We start from the raw sequence: 16,757 nt of genomic DNA on the forward strand, positions 1-16,757 counted from the left end.
AATTTTACTCTGTGGAATATATATCTGAGCCCTAGCCGGGTGCTTCAGAAGAGCTCTGTAACATCTCTGAGACTTCTTGTCCTCTTCTACTAAGTTTAAAACATGTAAATACATGTTCAAGAGAGAAAAATTCTATGAAGTATAAATCTAAGCCCTGGTGGGAGTCCCTGGGGACTTCAGCTGAGGCATTTCCCCTTTCAGATATTTAATGTTCTCTGATAGTGATTTTGCAGCCCTAGTGGAGCCCATGGGGAGGGGGGGGGGGTTGGCAAGTGCTCACCATCCTAATGGACGACAGTGCTTGTATCTTTGAATGCCCTCTAAGAGTTTTTATTTTAAACAGTATTTAGCTCTCAAATATGCAAGGAAGACATGTTATCATGACATGATCAATTGATAAAGAGTGGCAGGGCAATATTACTTCCTTAACCAACCTCAGCTACTCCTACATTGTGCTGAGCCTAGGTCAAGCTTTATGCTGGCATTGCGGTAGTATTGGATATTGTAACTAAAACCATTGGACTAGTACTAAGTTAGGCTCACTTTTCTTATATGACTAGAGAAGGCCTAAGCCATAACTTCAACGTTATGATGTCCCTGCCCTTGTAGGTACATAGCCTAACAATATGAAACTTGAAAGGAACACAAGACATACGTGGGATTTCTTCTTTGACAATTGCAATATACTCAGTCTGTTTCTTTCAGTAATATGTTCACCATCTGGAATATATTGCAATATCTTCAAATTTAGTAAGCCAGTACTGTAGCTTCGGGGAATCACACCGAACAAACAGGAAAGTATACAACCATACAGCCGTTCTTCAAACGCTACTTTACACTGTGTCGTTGGTTTGTTTAGATTTTGAAAATGAGACTTGTTCAAGTCATTTCCATTGGCCACGAGGGAAATTCCCCTCTTTTTCAGATAATGATCAATCTTCCAATTCAAATAATAGCAATTTACAACAAAATGGGAAATTCGTTAAATCTAAAAGTGAGGACTGCAACGATATGCCGCAAACTGTAAATTCATTATTGACACCTCGACAATTTTCTGGTAATGATGCGTTCATAGCAGGCGCGTATCCAGGGGGGGGGGCGTTGGGGGCGCGCACCCCCCAGGTAAGAAAAAGAGGAGAGAAAAAAAAAAGAGAAGAAGAAAGGGAAAAAAGAGGGGGGAAAGAGGAGGAAGTAAGGGAAAATAAAAAGAAGAAAAGGAGAAAAGAGTAAATACGTCATTCAGATCTCTAAAATATGTAAAGAAAACCAATCTGTAAACTCCAAAGGGTCACCACGAGAGTTAAATCATTAAAAGCCACAGCTGAGAGATAACTGATCAAATCTACACAGGCCCGTACAGCAATTTGCTTTATTGACTTCTCCACATGGCCCTCTAACTAAACGTGGCAAGGAACTTAAGATTCAATACCGTACCACTCACCGGTAGTTATTTGAAACCTGTAGTAGAGGTGCAAAGTAAGATTTAACTTAAATGTTATTACAAAACTTAATCATAAAGAACAAAGTCAGTAACAGTGTAGGTTGATTCCACGATATATTAGAGTTTTGATATGGATATGTTGTAGTTGACGGTGCAGGAAGGTTGATAGTGTATATAGTTTAATACATTCGAAATGTGTGTTTTCTTGACATTGGATGGTGCCTATCAACGTCTTGGACACTTCATGACGGTACTGCAGGCTAATGTATTCCTTATCAGTAAATATTATATTGAAGGGTAACTCTAGGCAGAATTTTTCGTATGGATATGTTTCAGTCCAAAAAGAAAATGAAAATTTAGGTGCCAGAAGTATACGAATAGCTCTTGAGTTTCTCAAGATATTCACCTTAAAACTATGTTAAACCACTGGAGTGCTCCTTTAAGGCTTCAGAGATGACGAGTCACCCCTCTGAAACAGGCCTACATGTTAACAGTAATTCATTGATTTATAAATTACATAACCTCATGACATTTGTAATATAGTGTAAAAGTATCAATTATTGTAATCTAGGGTAGACAAATCCCTTATTGTAAGTTAGTGTAAACAAAATATCCCTTATTGTATCTAGGGTAAAGATCATATCCCTATTGTAATATAGGGTACACATTATATCCCTTATTGTAATCTAGGGTAAAGATCATATCCCTTATTGTAATCTATGGAAAACATCATATCCCTTTTTTCCATTTATGGTGAACATATCCGTTATTGTAATCTAGTGTAGACATATCCCCTATTGCAATCTAGGATAAACATCATATCCTTCATTGTAATCTAGGGTAGGCATATTGCTTTAATCTGATGTAGACATATCCCTAATTGTAATATAAGGTAAAAGTCATCTCCGCTTCGTTATTTAGGGTATACTACATGTCCCTTTTTGTAATCTAGGGTGAACATTATATCCATTATTTTAATCTGGAAAAGACATATCCATTGTTTTAATATGGGGTAAACATATCCCCTATTATAATCTAGGATAGACATATCCCCTTTTTTATAATCTGGGTTAGACATACCCCTAATTGAAATCTATGGTAAACATTATATCCCATATTGTTATCTAGGGTATGCATTATATCCCCTATTGTAATCTAGGGTAGACATATTCCCTATTGTAATCTTGGGTTCACATATCCATTATTTTAATCTGGCATAGATATAACAATTGTTTTAATCTGGGGTACACATATACCCTATTGTAATCTGGGGTAGACATATCCCCTATAATTATCTAGGTCTATTGTATGCATCATATCCCCTATTGTAATCTAGGGTAGACATATCCTCTATTTAAACCTAGGGTGTACATTATACCCATTGTTTTAATCTGGGGTAGACATATCCTTCATTTTAATATGGGGTACACATATTACCTATTGTAATCTGGGGTAGACATATCCCCTATAAATATCTAGGTCTAGGGTATGCATCATATTCCTTATTGTAATCTAGGGTAGACATACCCCATATCAAAATCTAGGGTTGACATTATATCCATTGTTTTAATCTGGGGTAGACATATATCCTTTAATTTAATCGATATAGATATATCCCTTATTGTAATAGAGTGTAGACATATCCCTTATTGTAATCTAGTATATATATATATACCTTTTTGTAATCTAGTGAGTGTAAACATATCCCTTATCCACATAAAGTGTTGATTTTTACAATGATTTTTCAGTTGTATTTGAGGAACTAACAGTCTACATTGTACAGTCACTTTAATTCATGGAATTCACTTGTTTACTTTCACTCATTCTCAAAAAGTTAGAGTGTTATAAACATCCAACCTGCACTGCCAGTAGCGTGTTTTAATGTTCAACAACATTTCGATATTACATATCAAGTGCCTAAAAGCATCCTTTAATTTAGCCTCTGGTTTTACAATAGTGTTATTACGTTACAAGAAATTTTTTTTTTTTTTCAAACCATCAGATGGCCAGAAACGGCACTTCCCGAGTGTTTTATGCTGCGAATACCTAGCCCTAAAATATGGGTCTCAAGCCTGCAATTTCTCAGATTGCACGTAAAAGTCTGTAAAAACATTGTAATTTGTATATTCGATGGTGTTTTAAGAGAGTATCTATTACTCGTAGTGTACTCGCAAATACGTTTTTGAGTGTAGTAAGGGCAGTGGCGGAGCTAGGGTTGTTGGTCAGGGGGTGGGGGCAAAAATGGTCTGTAGGGGCGCTTTCGACAGTATCTAAGCGGAGCGCCACCACAGGTTGGCGCGGAGCGTACAGAAAATTTTTGAGTAAAGTTACACCCGAGATTGCAGGAAATGACACTTTCCGGGCCTTGCTAATTTGCAGATAAACGGAGAATAAAAAGGTGTCGTCGCCATTTTGTCGGAAAATTACACCAACGGAATATGACAAATGTCAATAGGTAGATGAGAGCGCAATAAAATAGTCAATAATCGCGAATAAGTAAAAGTAGTGAAAAGCTGAAAAGGGCGCCAGCAGTCCATTTGAGTCCGTCAAGGGGGGGGGGGCATCCGCCCCCTGACTGTATATATGGACGCTCCGCCACTAAGTAAGGGGATGTTGGAGAACTGGCTGAAATGAGGCAAGTCATTGGCCTACGACGAAGTTGTGTTACGCTTACCGGTACTCACACTCACTGCTTCCACTTTTCACGGGCCGTGAAGACGCGGTTGGGGTGACAATGTGGTCTATAGCCAGGGGACGGGCCGAGGGTCCCCAGCAATTACTAAAATTATTACACCTATATAATATACGTGTGCACCGGACAGATCGACAAGTATGCAGGTGCGTATCCAGGGGGGGGGGCGTTGGGGGCGCGCGCCCCCCGGGTAAGAAAAAGAGAAGAGAAAAAAAGAGAAGAAAAAAGAGGGGAAAAAAGAGGAGGAGGAGAGGAAGGAAGGGAAAAGAAAAAGAAGAAAGAGAGAAAAAGGAGAAAAAGAGGGAGTAAAAGCAAAACGCGAAGACATCGTGAAGAGAAAGAAGAATAGTGACATCATTACAGCGCTAAAGGGTAGCCAGTGACGGATCAATGATTTCGTAAAAGTGTGACTCACCCTACCCCTTACACCGACAACTCCATTTTTGACGTTTCCATTTTCCTCTCTCACTAATTATCTATATATATACTATATATGGTCTATCATAACGAGTGTGTAGAATTGTGCTATGAAACCAACTGTGGCTGGTCTCGAACTCGACCGTGTCGTCGGGGAACATGACTCATTTTGGGATGGGGGCGACCGCCCGCCCCCCATTCAGCATTTTTTTAAATGGTATCGCTAAGTAATTTCAAAATAGAAAGTGCTGAGAGGCAACTTATAAGGCCTGGGAAGTGTCATTTCCAGCGATCTGGGAGACATTTTCGGCCAAAATTTGCTTGTACGCTTCGCACCAACCTATGGTGGCGCTACGCTTAGATAATTTGCCTACAGGCTTCACCCCTCCCTTGGCAAATTCCTCGCTACGCGCCTGTTCGAATTTGTAACGCAAACAGCAGATATCACATCATATCAGTGAGCATGAAAATGGCGTTCCAGGATGAAAAGCCTCAAAATTGTCCGACTTGCCTGAAAAAATAACCAGAAATTTTCGCGCGCGAAGCGCGCGTTCAACGCGTTCATGTCAATATCATATAAGCAAGCATCGGTTATTACATCGCATGCAATCATGTACCGTACGGTCCGTTCAAATTGCGCAGTATACCGCGGGATGCTAATGTAAACAACGACATGTCTCATGTAGATGTATAAAAAGCACCGAGGTCCAATTATGTCAAAACTCTTTTACATTAGTAATGGCGAATTAGGGCCTGCACCCCCGCCGCGCAGTGGCGGAGCGTCCATATGGTCAGGGGGGCGGAAACCCCCTGACGGACTCAAATGGACTGCTGGCGCCTTTTTCAGCTCTTTACCACTTTTTACTTATCTAGATAATTGACTTTTTTATTGCGCTCTCACCTACTTATTGACATTTGTCACATTTTGTTGGTGTAATTTGGCGATAACACCTTATTCTTCGTTTATCTGCAAATTAGCCAGGCCCGGAAAGGGTCATTTCCGGCGATCTAGGGAGTATCTTTACTCAAAAATTTTCTGTACGCTACGCGCCAACCAGTGGTGGCGCTCCGCTTAGATAGTGTCGAAAGCGCCCCTTCAGACCATTCTCGCCACTCCTGACCAATCCCCCTACCTCCGCCACTGCCGCCGCGCCTCTTACGCCTATGTGTGTAGTGTTCGGTTTCGGAAATATCTGCTATTTTTTCATTTCCTTCAACCAAGTTTTATAATAGCCGTTATAACAGGTTTTAATATTTGTACAACAATAAATTAACTGTGTCTGAATTTTCGAAAATTTCTGACCAACATTCTACATCACACTTCCCTCTACTCGTGCAATTTTGACCGGTCTGTTAGGGGTTGAAGGAAGTTTTTTCTATATTGGTTGTCCATAGATGAAATTTTGTATAACATTATTGGTATGTTTTGAAGTGAGTTTATTCACGAGAAATGTGAATTTTCAAATTCTGAACAAATATGGGGCTTAAAACCTTGAAAAGTGGGGCTGACGGGTATTGTGGGCCGCGACGTAGAATCACCTACAAAAGCAAAGACCCACAGGAGATGCGATCAGGTCGAACATGATGTGTGCCGGGTTGACAATCTTCAAAAAGGTTATGGATGGAAAAAAAACTATTAGGAAATACTTGGTTCTCAGGCAAAAAGTGTACATCTGGTTGGTCATTTCAAGCCCGAGAAGTGCCGTTTCCGGTGATCTGGGGGGTTTCAAAACAAGAAATTTTCTTGTACGCTGCGCGCCAACCGATGGTGGCGCTCCGCTTAGATAGTAATTCGCGCCCCCCGGGTTTGAAAATCCTGGATACGCGCCTGGTATGCATTGAAAAATGGGCAGATGCACGTTTCGGAGCCTTGGTAAATATTGGGGGGGGGGGCTTATCATGCATTTGCCCCCTCAACTTTTTCATTGCCCCCCAAGCCCCCTCCCCCCGTTCCGTCGCCACTGACTGGGGTAGAGTCATGTTTATTGTAGTATGCATGCGCGCGACAAAATTGGAAATACTAGCCCTCTCCACCGTATACAAGGCTGGCTGGTGAATGCCAGCTCAACATTTATTCTTCACAGCAATCTCAAGTTCACAGGTTGGCTACGCAGGAAAAAAACCAGATCCAGATTTGCAAAGAACCGCGGCAGCGAACAGTTAATTCTACACACGTAAAGACAATAGATCTCTTTGAGTGGCATCTTTCTTCAAATATTGACTACTTTGGCTCGTTATTCTCGAATTAATGAATACAGGTAACATTTAAAAGCATTATAGTTAAACACATTCTGCTAAAGAGTTGCAAGCAACAAATATTAATCGAATTTATCCGCAACGACTCGGTGTTATTAGGTGATCTCGGGCACTTATCTCTAGCCCGTAATGGCATGGCATTATATACTACACAGTCATATGTTACGTGTTTAGTGTGACGATGAACCAGGGCCAGAAAATCGACAGGAGAGTGTCACAGTTGTACAATGATAGACTAGACCTACATTGTATTCGTTAGATAAATCGTGCATTTGGCCTTCAGTATAAATGTAGTTTTTAAATAGACATAGCCATAGGGGGAAATCATTTAGTTGGGTGACGTTGTAAATACACAAGTGCAACGAGTTAAATGAATCTGGAGAAACTATCACACAGTAAATACGCGCGTACGCGCGTACCATGTATGGAGGGTCATGTGATGTGTTCCAGGGTGGTACTAATATACTACTCTCCCTATTACGCATGATGATTTCACCCAACTAGTACGTAAATGTGTTTGCGTGCTTAGAGCAGCAGACGACACCCGTTACCTAGCAATAACCGTGCCTGTAGCCTAACGTGATAGCTATATTCCCCTCGAGCAGCATTAGGCTCTGTTCCATGGAGAATTCCGTGGTTGCACTGAACTAAACATTTCCCCACATTTCTACATTCACTTAGAGCAAGTAGTAATAACGTTAGGCCATATGAGACAAAGCTTGCCCCTGGAGCTGTATTAATAAGTAAGATCTATTATGTAGAAGGCCTGCCTTCATTCAAGAGAATAAGGTTGAACGTTAGCATATTAGCACTATTTCGTAGGCCTGAAGTACCAGTACCTCCTTATGCCGTTAGTTCCCATATCCGATCCGTCTTGGTGCAAATCTTTTATGAAGTCACTAACACTATTCTCGACCTGCTACAGAGAAATATCAGTTTGGTACCACCCTGGAACACATCACATGACCCTCCATGCATGGTACGCGCGCACCCAATTGACATGAAACCTCCAGATTCATTTAACTCGTTGCATAAGTGCACGTTGAAGGGATAGGGAGACCTAGATGGGTTGTGATACCGTCTTTTACCACTCCGCATAAAGTGCGTAAGAAGACACAGAAAATACTTCGTTAATTGTGATCCGGGAAGCTGTAATTAAAAGGGCCAAATAAATGGAGATATGAAGATAAAATATACGACTCGTGTCCCTATAACAATAAATCACCGTATGTTCGTACAATTTCGCTAACTAGGCGAGGGTACAGTAACGTTAACATGTAGTTTAATTAGTCCAGGACTCTAAATTCTCTGTTACGTCCGGAACATGTGTGAGTCGTTATTGACAACCGTTAATGTGCTTTGTTGTCCGGTTAATCTGTGATGGCTTTAGTCATAATTTCTTCGCTGATATTTCAGGCGCTTGCTAGCTAAAGTACTGTTTATAAATTAAGCCTGCCTTAAAGCAGCATTTTGCGTCATTTTCTATGATTTTTCTCAACCTCACTGATTCCACTTTGCCATAACGACATACATAACTAGCTAATCTATTTATATTTTACTTCAAATGGTGGCATAAAAGTCGAAAATTTGCAACTTTCAACTTTGTTGTTCTCCAAGATATTTTCCGTTGGGAACCCAATAAACCTGGCCCATAATATGAATATTTAAACACTACGAACGTCATTGACAGATACGAAATATAACACCACGCTTGATTTGTGTACAGTCTATATGGCAGTTGTACCAGGGAGTTGCATAACAACTCCCTGGTACAACCAACGCGAAGTCTTGAATCTATTTTTAGCAACGGCTCATAACTAAACCTGCATCTCTGATTGGTTGAATTCAAACTAGTGGGTTTGGCGGAATTGTATGCGATTAATTTTAACTGTGAAATTTGTCGAGGACACTCTTCTCATTTATCGACATAAATCGTTAATTACTCGCTAATTAACGCTCTTGGCAGGATGAAACTTGGATGGTATCTTAGATTGCTGTTTTATGATTGATACATGTAAAAAAATCGATGCACATGTTAAAAAAGTGGAAAAAAGCGACCCAACGCAAAATGCTGCTTTAAGTCTGCGTTAAAGACCAAACGCCGACTGGCTTATTCGTGACCGAAATAACTTCAAAAGGGTTGCAGTAACCAAAGACCCCTCCATTGAATATCAACAACTAACTCTCACCTTCACCGCGCACTACAATGCAAGTATTTGTGTACAAATACAGTTGTCTAGTTATTGTTGATTTTATCATATATGCAGACTAGATGTAACATTTACCTTCCATACACGACATCAGTGTGTGTGGCTTTTGCTGCTTGAATGTATAAAGTCTGTATCATATGCCGTTTTGATGAACAGAATGAAACTAATCGGTACTGTTAGCTCCGGAATATAAGTTTCCTATCTGGTTTAGAAAAGGAAATTTATTAGGAGAAAATATTTTTATCTTGATGGCCCTTTAAAGCGCTGTAAAAATTTCATCGGGACGCATCCATATAGAATATGTTCCTCTTTTCCCAGTGAGAAAATAAATCTTCGTTATCCATCTTTATAAAACCTGATAACTTAATACGTAATGGAACTGAAGCATCTTAGCTTCAATCTTAAAAGATATCTAGTCATATCTCGTAATAATGATAATATCAACAAACTATGAAACAATTATACAATAACACGGGGCAAACTTCTTATGATCTTGATATGTGTTTGTTGAATGTGTAAACAGTGACTGTCATACAACGGTACTTAAGTACGTTATAAATTTAGTTTGTGGTACAGGCTAAGTAAATAGCGATAACAATAGGCAAGCAAGTTCCTGATTAGGAAAGGCAAGATAGACGCGAACAAATATGTTAATATTAATATAGCAAGTTTATGATAAAGAAAGATAGATACGAATATAAGTATATTCATATTAAGAAGGAAAACAAAATACATTTAAAGATCGTTTTTCTATGTTCCGATATGTAACATGTCAAGTGAAAACAGGTTTGGCTTTCTTTCTGGAAATCACTGGTTTATACTGCTGAGAAACATGTTGCTTAAAGCAGCATTTTGCGTTTTGTCGCCGTTTTCCATGCACTTTATTGACAAGTCCATCAAGTTCTTTACATATACCAATCACAAAACAGCAAACTAAGATATTAGCCAAGTTTTTTCCCTGCCAAAAGCGTTGATTGGCGAGTAATTTAGGACATTTGCAGATAATGAGAAAAGTGTCCACCGACATTTACACATTTAATGATAATCACATACAGTTCCCCAACCATGGAGGTAAAACAGACCTCCATGCCAAAACCCACTAGTTTGAATTCAACCAATCAGAGAGGCAGGTTAAATTATGAGCCGTTGCTAAAAATAGATTCAAAACGTCGAGTTGGTAACTTGATACAACCAGCGAGCTGGACTCGAACAGCACCCTGGTAAAACTACCATAGACAATCTACACAATCAAGCATGGTGTTGTATTACGTATTGGCCAATGACGTTTCGTAGCTTTTAAATATTCATATTATGGGCGAGGTCTATTTGGATCCCAACGGAAAATATCTTAGAGAAAAACAAAGTTGAAAGGTGTAAATTTTTCGACTTTTATGCCACCATTTGAAGTAAGATTTGAATAGATAAGCTAGTTATGTATGTCGTTATGGTATCGTGGAATCAGTGAGGTTGAGAAAAACCATAGAAAAGGACCCAAAATGCTGCTTTAAATAATTTATTATCAAGTTACAATGGATGACACGTTATTGACTTAAGTTAAATTTTACTGTTAGATAAACTTTGAGCTGAGTTTATCACAGTGTTTTCACCAAGCCAATGTTTGTCAAGTCAAGTCACAAGTCTTTCGCTCAAGTCAAGCACATAACTGAAGCTTATAAAGTCATTATAGATGTAAGCCTACTGATAATCAACGACCAATGCTCAACGAAGCATCTTTGTCAAGTGTTGCGGTCCTGTAAATGACGTGTTTTAGTGAGCTCTTGTTACAATGCTATATCGGAGGCAACTCTTTTCTACAAGAGTAGTCATATACACTAGGCAGAAACTGAACTAATCTTGTCCCCTAATGGAGGGCAGGGGAGGAGCAGAGGGTTAGCTATAGGGGAGGGATAGGCCCTTGAATATTTGTCTGTTACACCCAGTCATAAACACTGGGCAGCAACTGAACTTCAGTGTAAAACAGGTATACTTTTACTCTCTCTCAATACGCAAATATGACGTTAATACAAAATCTTAAGATTTACTGATTCTGTTCAGTAGACCCTCAAATATTTGTCTGCCACCCCTTGTAAGAATCAAAACTGGAATGACAGAGGTATACATTATAGTATGAAACATTATTGTCTGGGTTTCATTGTGTCTGTTGGTGTTAGTTGTACCAGGTGGCAACATCCGCTCCGACTGTTATTACAAAGTACGCAATATAATATCTGAGGGTTGCTCAGAAGGAACATTGATCACAGAAAATTATGTTAACACATTCTTGGCCGAAAAGAAACATGACTTTACATGTTGAAATTTTGTGGTTTTATTTCTGGTATTTGATTTTTCTTATAGAACAATTTAGACTGATGGCACAAGCTTTCGACGCTTTATCGAAATTGTAACGATTTTCCTAAAGTATTGACGTTTATCTAGAAATGTCGACACCAAACGTAAACTGAGAATATGAATTAAAGTAAAAATCGATCATTTGTTTAAATCGCATTGTTTCGCTAACAAAGGATCCAGCCGAAGGACCCAATAATGTCTTAAAGTACAATCGTAGAAGAGTGGAGCTGGTGTCATCAACACTGAAGAATGTCACAAACTGAATATCTTGATCTAACAAGTGAACTAAGAGATGCTATAATGCACTCACCCCCCTTCCCCTATAGCCATTCCTTCCGACTCACACCGACCTTCCTTTGACACTCCAGGTATTCAGCATGTCGGTGCAACGAATATCACCTTTAGTTTGTAGCGTGTTTTAGATTTCAATTCTAACCAGTACCTTATATACGGAGCAGTAGTACAACGTCCTTACTTCCTTTAATAGTGTAACTATAAATACAATGTACAAAACAACAATAACTCACACGTGGCATTTCAGCTGGAGTCTAACAATTTGTTATATTATACAAAAAGTATAATTAAACAAGAATAAATGAACAACGGAAAACTGGCTGGGAATGATAGACAACGAAACAGAGAATTTAAGTTTAAACAGTGAACAAAATAATCAGCATCTCATGAATAATCATCAACCATATACATAAACATGAGAGAGTATTAATACATCATTAGCCTTAACTAACCGTCCTTAAAATTCATTATTTTAGGTGTTACATTGATGTTCTGTATGTAATGGTGAACATGTATTATGAATGATTGGGCCTACATCACGGACAGAAACGAAGTATACAGTCTCTGGCCCTATACGCCATTCAAAGTTCATTAATATCAATCAACCCATTATAAATACCATGTATGGCAATCAACCCATTATAAATACCATGTATGGCAATCAACCCATTATACCTACCATGTATGCCAATCAATGCATTATGCATACCATGTATGACAATCAACTCATTATACATACCATGTATGCCAATCAACCCATTATATATATCATGTATGACAATCAACTCATTATACATACCATGTATGCCAATCAATTCATTATACATACCATGTATGACAATCAACTCATTATACATATCATGTATGACAATCAACTCATTATACATATCATGTATGGCAATCAATTCATACATACCATGTATGACAATCAACTCATTATACATACTATGTATGCCAATCAACTCATTATACATACTGTACCATGTATACCAGCCAACCCATTATGCATACCATGTATGCCAATCAACCCATTATGCATACCATGCATGCCAATCAACCCATTACACAGCATAACTACATAACTCACATTAGCACAAAGCTTAAACAGTGTAAAAGTAAATAATATAGCACATAAGTAACCAGTCAACTAACCATCATAGCATATTCTGACAATGAAATATGGAATACTGTTACCTTTATAAATCAACAATAAAGAAAAATCCTTAATAAGAAATGGTCATCAAGTGAAGGGTGACACATAAATCATGTTAAAAATGCATATCTCACACAAACAAGGAAAGTCCTCTCTACTGGAATGTCAGTGTTAGATATTACATCAATTCTAGACTGAAGTCTTGAGTAGATATAAAATCTGAATTTACAAACAAAACAGTCATTACTATTTAAAGCATAACAAACTCTACAAAACATAGAAAGTCTATTACCATTACAATTATCTAACTTTTTCTAGCATATTCAATATTATGTAACTACTATCATAACTATCATACAATCATAACAATACAATTATTGGAGATTGGGTTCTCAAAGTTGTAAAACAAAAGAATGGCTTAGTGTTATGTTGATTCAATCAATAATATAATATATAAAATCAAGGGATATTTGTTTCCACTGACAGAGTATTTTCTGATGGGGTCAATATGAAATCTGTGTTAAGGGCTGAACAGGCTTTGGTCATTCAATGCACAAATCATACACAGCAATACAGCAGCATGTCAACAAAATGTGAACAGAAAGATTGTAGCTTGAAACAGAGCACCAAACCAATGTAACAAGAATTGAAAACAAACATGTTGTGCATTTCAAACAACATGAAAATTAACATAGTGACCTTTATCTGTCATATCTTGTTAACCAAAGAGGAAAATCTACATCTCAGATGCTGATAACATCTACTTTGGTAAGTCTGTCACTAAGTGAGGTTGTATCAAAACAATTTCTGCTTTCATTTGTCATCAGTTGGAGTGAGGACTATAAATTCATACATATTTCCAAAGTTAACCTTATTAACTGATTTGTTGCTTTTTTTGTGTGCAAATTTCATACACACAGAAATACAGCACAGATTACTGTACTGACCACTAATATACTGACTACTACTGTAAGTTTGGCAAACAGACCACATTGGGCAAGAAAAACAACATTCCTATTTCTTCCCCCACCCCATTGCTCCATTTTACCTTCCATGATTGTAAAACATGCTTTGTCAATTTACAGAAAGAAATCGAAACACATTTTTGCAAATAAATGAGACAAATTACAAACAATAACAAATGATCTGCAACAATGTCATCAAATAATATTACAGAAGCAATTGTAAAAAAACTTCCTCTCATCAACCCCCTAATTCTGTGTTTGTATTTACCTCTTAAAATGAGAACCCCCCCCACACACACACACCAACCTCCCTTTATATAGAAAAACAATACCCTCCCTTTCAAAAAGCAACTCTAACGGAATAAGATTTTAATTTAAAGATATATTTTATTTCTTAGTCTTGACAGTTGACAATTTCAGTTGTTTTAAAAATCTTATGTTTTATATACAGTTCTAGCAAAGTGTGACCTCATTAGAAGCAAGCCATACTTGCCACACTTTTACAACATGGAAACTAAAGATGATCATTTACTTCTCAGAACAGTTTCCTGATCTTTCCACGGTAATTTCCATCCGTAGACACCTCTGTGTGTTCCACTCAGTTGAAATCTATCAGTAAAAAATGGAAAGAAAATGAATCTAAACGAGTTTATATTCAATAAATATTCCAAAAGGCTCACAAAATAGCAAAAGAATAATTTCTGAGTGAAATATATTAAATAATACAAGAAGATAATGCTACCAATGGTATGAAATAATAGGAACACCGTAGATCCAAAGGAACTTTAAATATTTAATAATAGAATGGAGAGAATAATTATATCAAACCAATTTATACTATTCTTTTACTTACAAAATCCAACATTCTTCACTGTGTAGTGTAGATATGCACAGCTTTGCCAAGAGTTAGGTGGTGTGGGGGGGGGGGGGTTGAATGTATATATTTATGTGACATTCATGTGTTTTCAACTACTTTAAATGTGTGAAGGATGTTAAATTTAAGCCATGATGTTACAATGACTTGCAAAATGGTGCCAGGTCATCTTAAGAAGGGTAAACATGGTAAAATAGCTTATCAAGAGTACCACCTACCCTCCTCACCTCCCTTCCACCTACCACAGATCAGACTACGGAAACTGGACTCAAAGTCCTAGTCTCTGACTAGACTATAATAAAAAGAAGTAAAGAGGTTTGATAACACATCAAGAAGGATGAAGCTATCCACCCAAAGACTCTGATGGACCAGGATTTTCCATTTAGTAGATCGGCAATGTCAGTTTGTGGACAGCAATTAGAATCCCTATATAGACTTATGGCAACATGTCTTTATTTACTTAAAATGTTAGCAAATTTACATCCGATGTCTGTTAACTTGTTGGCTACACTTCACAATGTTTCTCACATATCAACTCACTATATGTATGACACAGTTCTATGTAACTGATTGACCTCAACAAGAGTATTTAATTTAGTGCCAGAAATATGGATTCACTATTCATCAGTTTAGCATGTGAAGTTTAAAGTTACAATGTGTTTTAGATGTACACAGCAGGACTCATTACCATTTAATAACATAACCATGGAGTTCTAGTATTGTAATGAAACTCATGACATCATTGATGCTTGTCTAACTGGCTTTTACCTTCACTTTCCATGATCACCGAGTTGTGTAGAGGCTGGTACATCCTGTACTGTAATGTTGCAAGGCAAGAAAATAATGAAACATGTATAAATTCTTTTAGCTGAAACTTATAGATCTATAATGGTTCATAGAGGTCAGCAGGTGACCAGATTGCATGGAGGCAGTCTGGCTATTAACAGTAATATTCAAAACGATTTACTTACTTTTAGACTTTTGGACAACTGTTATTACTTTCACATTCATCTTTAGGTCACTTTCATATAGTAGGGCTGTAAAGGGTTGGGTGGGGAGGGGGGGGGGCTGTGGGTCAGTGCACAATTCTCTTTAAGAAGTGTATTGTAGTTTCCCAGTCTCCTTTACATACATCAGCTGGTTCTATCATGAATCATATATTCAAGGTTTAATGACAGAAGTGCAAAAGAGAAATTTATAAGATTCATACTTATCAGTATGTTTTAATGTTACTTAGCTCATTTCTATGTAAACCTGCTGTCAAACATTTGTTAAAATATGACATGTAGGAATCTTCTTTTTCTTTGTGTAAGAGAAATAGTAAATTCAGACTGTGACTGTCTATGTACCTGCATGGTAACTCAACATGCTGATAATACATTAAGGTTGATATGTTATAGCATGTCAGAATTTGAGTAACCCACAATAGCTTAGTGTAATTGCAAGGGTACATGAGTGTAGCCACCCTTCTCGGTGTGCAAGTTTTTGTCCCCATTTCATGAGTTAGAGATTTAAGGTCTAATTGATGCTTTATTGTTTAATGTTATGAAATGGGCTCTACACAAGGAGCTTGAACACCTTTTTGTAGTGTGAGGGGATGAAATGTTATGTTGTCCAGAGGAGGGATAAAGGGGTAAAAGGGAGTGCTGTCCCCCCACTCTTTATGATATTTGTTAGAAATGAGGGTACTTAGATGCAAAATAGGTGCTATGGTTTGTCACTCTTGAAACAATCTTGAAGATTTTATCAGCTGTGTATGTTGTACTGCATAAACATGTTATATCTTTATACACTGTACTTCAGAAATTTCTGTAAAAGTAGTCTCCCTGCATGTTATGGATCACCGTCCCCACCCCCCCCCCCCTCCTCCTTGAATTTATTCTGGGGATTAAAGTCCCCACAAATAATACATAACACAAAGTTGAATCCCTGCTGTACCCTCTGTCTAGATGCCAATGTATACAACATTACATGAGTGCAATTTAGAACAATTTCCTGCAAGCAATGCAAAGAGTTAAATGAGTAAAATGTCAACTTGGATAGCATTGAACATGGCACCCAGCCAGTAGGGGCAATTTCCTAATGCTACTACAGTACCTCTCTAAA

General features: G+C 37.9%; 3 protein-coding genes across 24 annotated transcripts in view; 2 read left to right on the forward strand and 1 right to left on the reverse strand.

Moving 5' to 3' along the window:
* LOC139963637 (uncharacterized) overlaps nt 1–16,757 on the reverse strand; it is a 664,171-nt gene that overhangs the window by 635,570 nt on the left and 11,844 nt on the right. For 19 of the 21 annotated variants that reach the window (XR_011791662.1, XR_011791682.1, XR_011791665.1 and 16 more), the window contains exons 6-7: nt 15,420–15,468; nt 656–14,386 (exon numbers count right to left, since the gene is read on the reverse strand). The gene's annotated coding sequence lies outside the window, so the exon portion shown is untranslated. The remainder of the gene's footprint in view (nt 1–655; nt 14,387–15,419; nt 15,469–16,757) is intronic. The other 2 variants (XR_011791678.1, XR_011791677.1) reach the window with 2 other exon arrangements.
* The window catches only part of LOC139963622 (uncharacterized), a 204,974-nt gene that overhangs the window by 141,122 nt on the left and 47,095 nt on the right, over nt 1–16,757 (forward strand). The gene's annotated exons all lie outside the window — the stretch shown is intronic.
* The window catches only part of LOC139963623 (uncharacterized), a 105,239-nt gene that overhangs the window by 41,387 nt on the left and 47,095 nt on the right, over nt 1–16,757 (forward strand). The gene's annotated exons all lie outside the window — the stretch shown is intronic.

This window comes from Apostichopus japonicus, chromosome 22, assembly GCF_037975245.1.
Source record: "Apostichopus japonicus isolate 1M-3 chromosome 22, ASM3797524v1, whole genome shotgun sequence".
Classification (NCBI taxonomy): Eukaryota; Metazoa; Echinodermata; class Holothuroidea; order Aspidochirotida; family Stichopodidae; genus Apostichopus; species Apostichopus japonicus.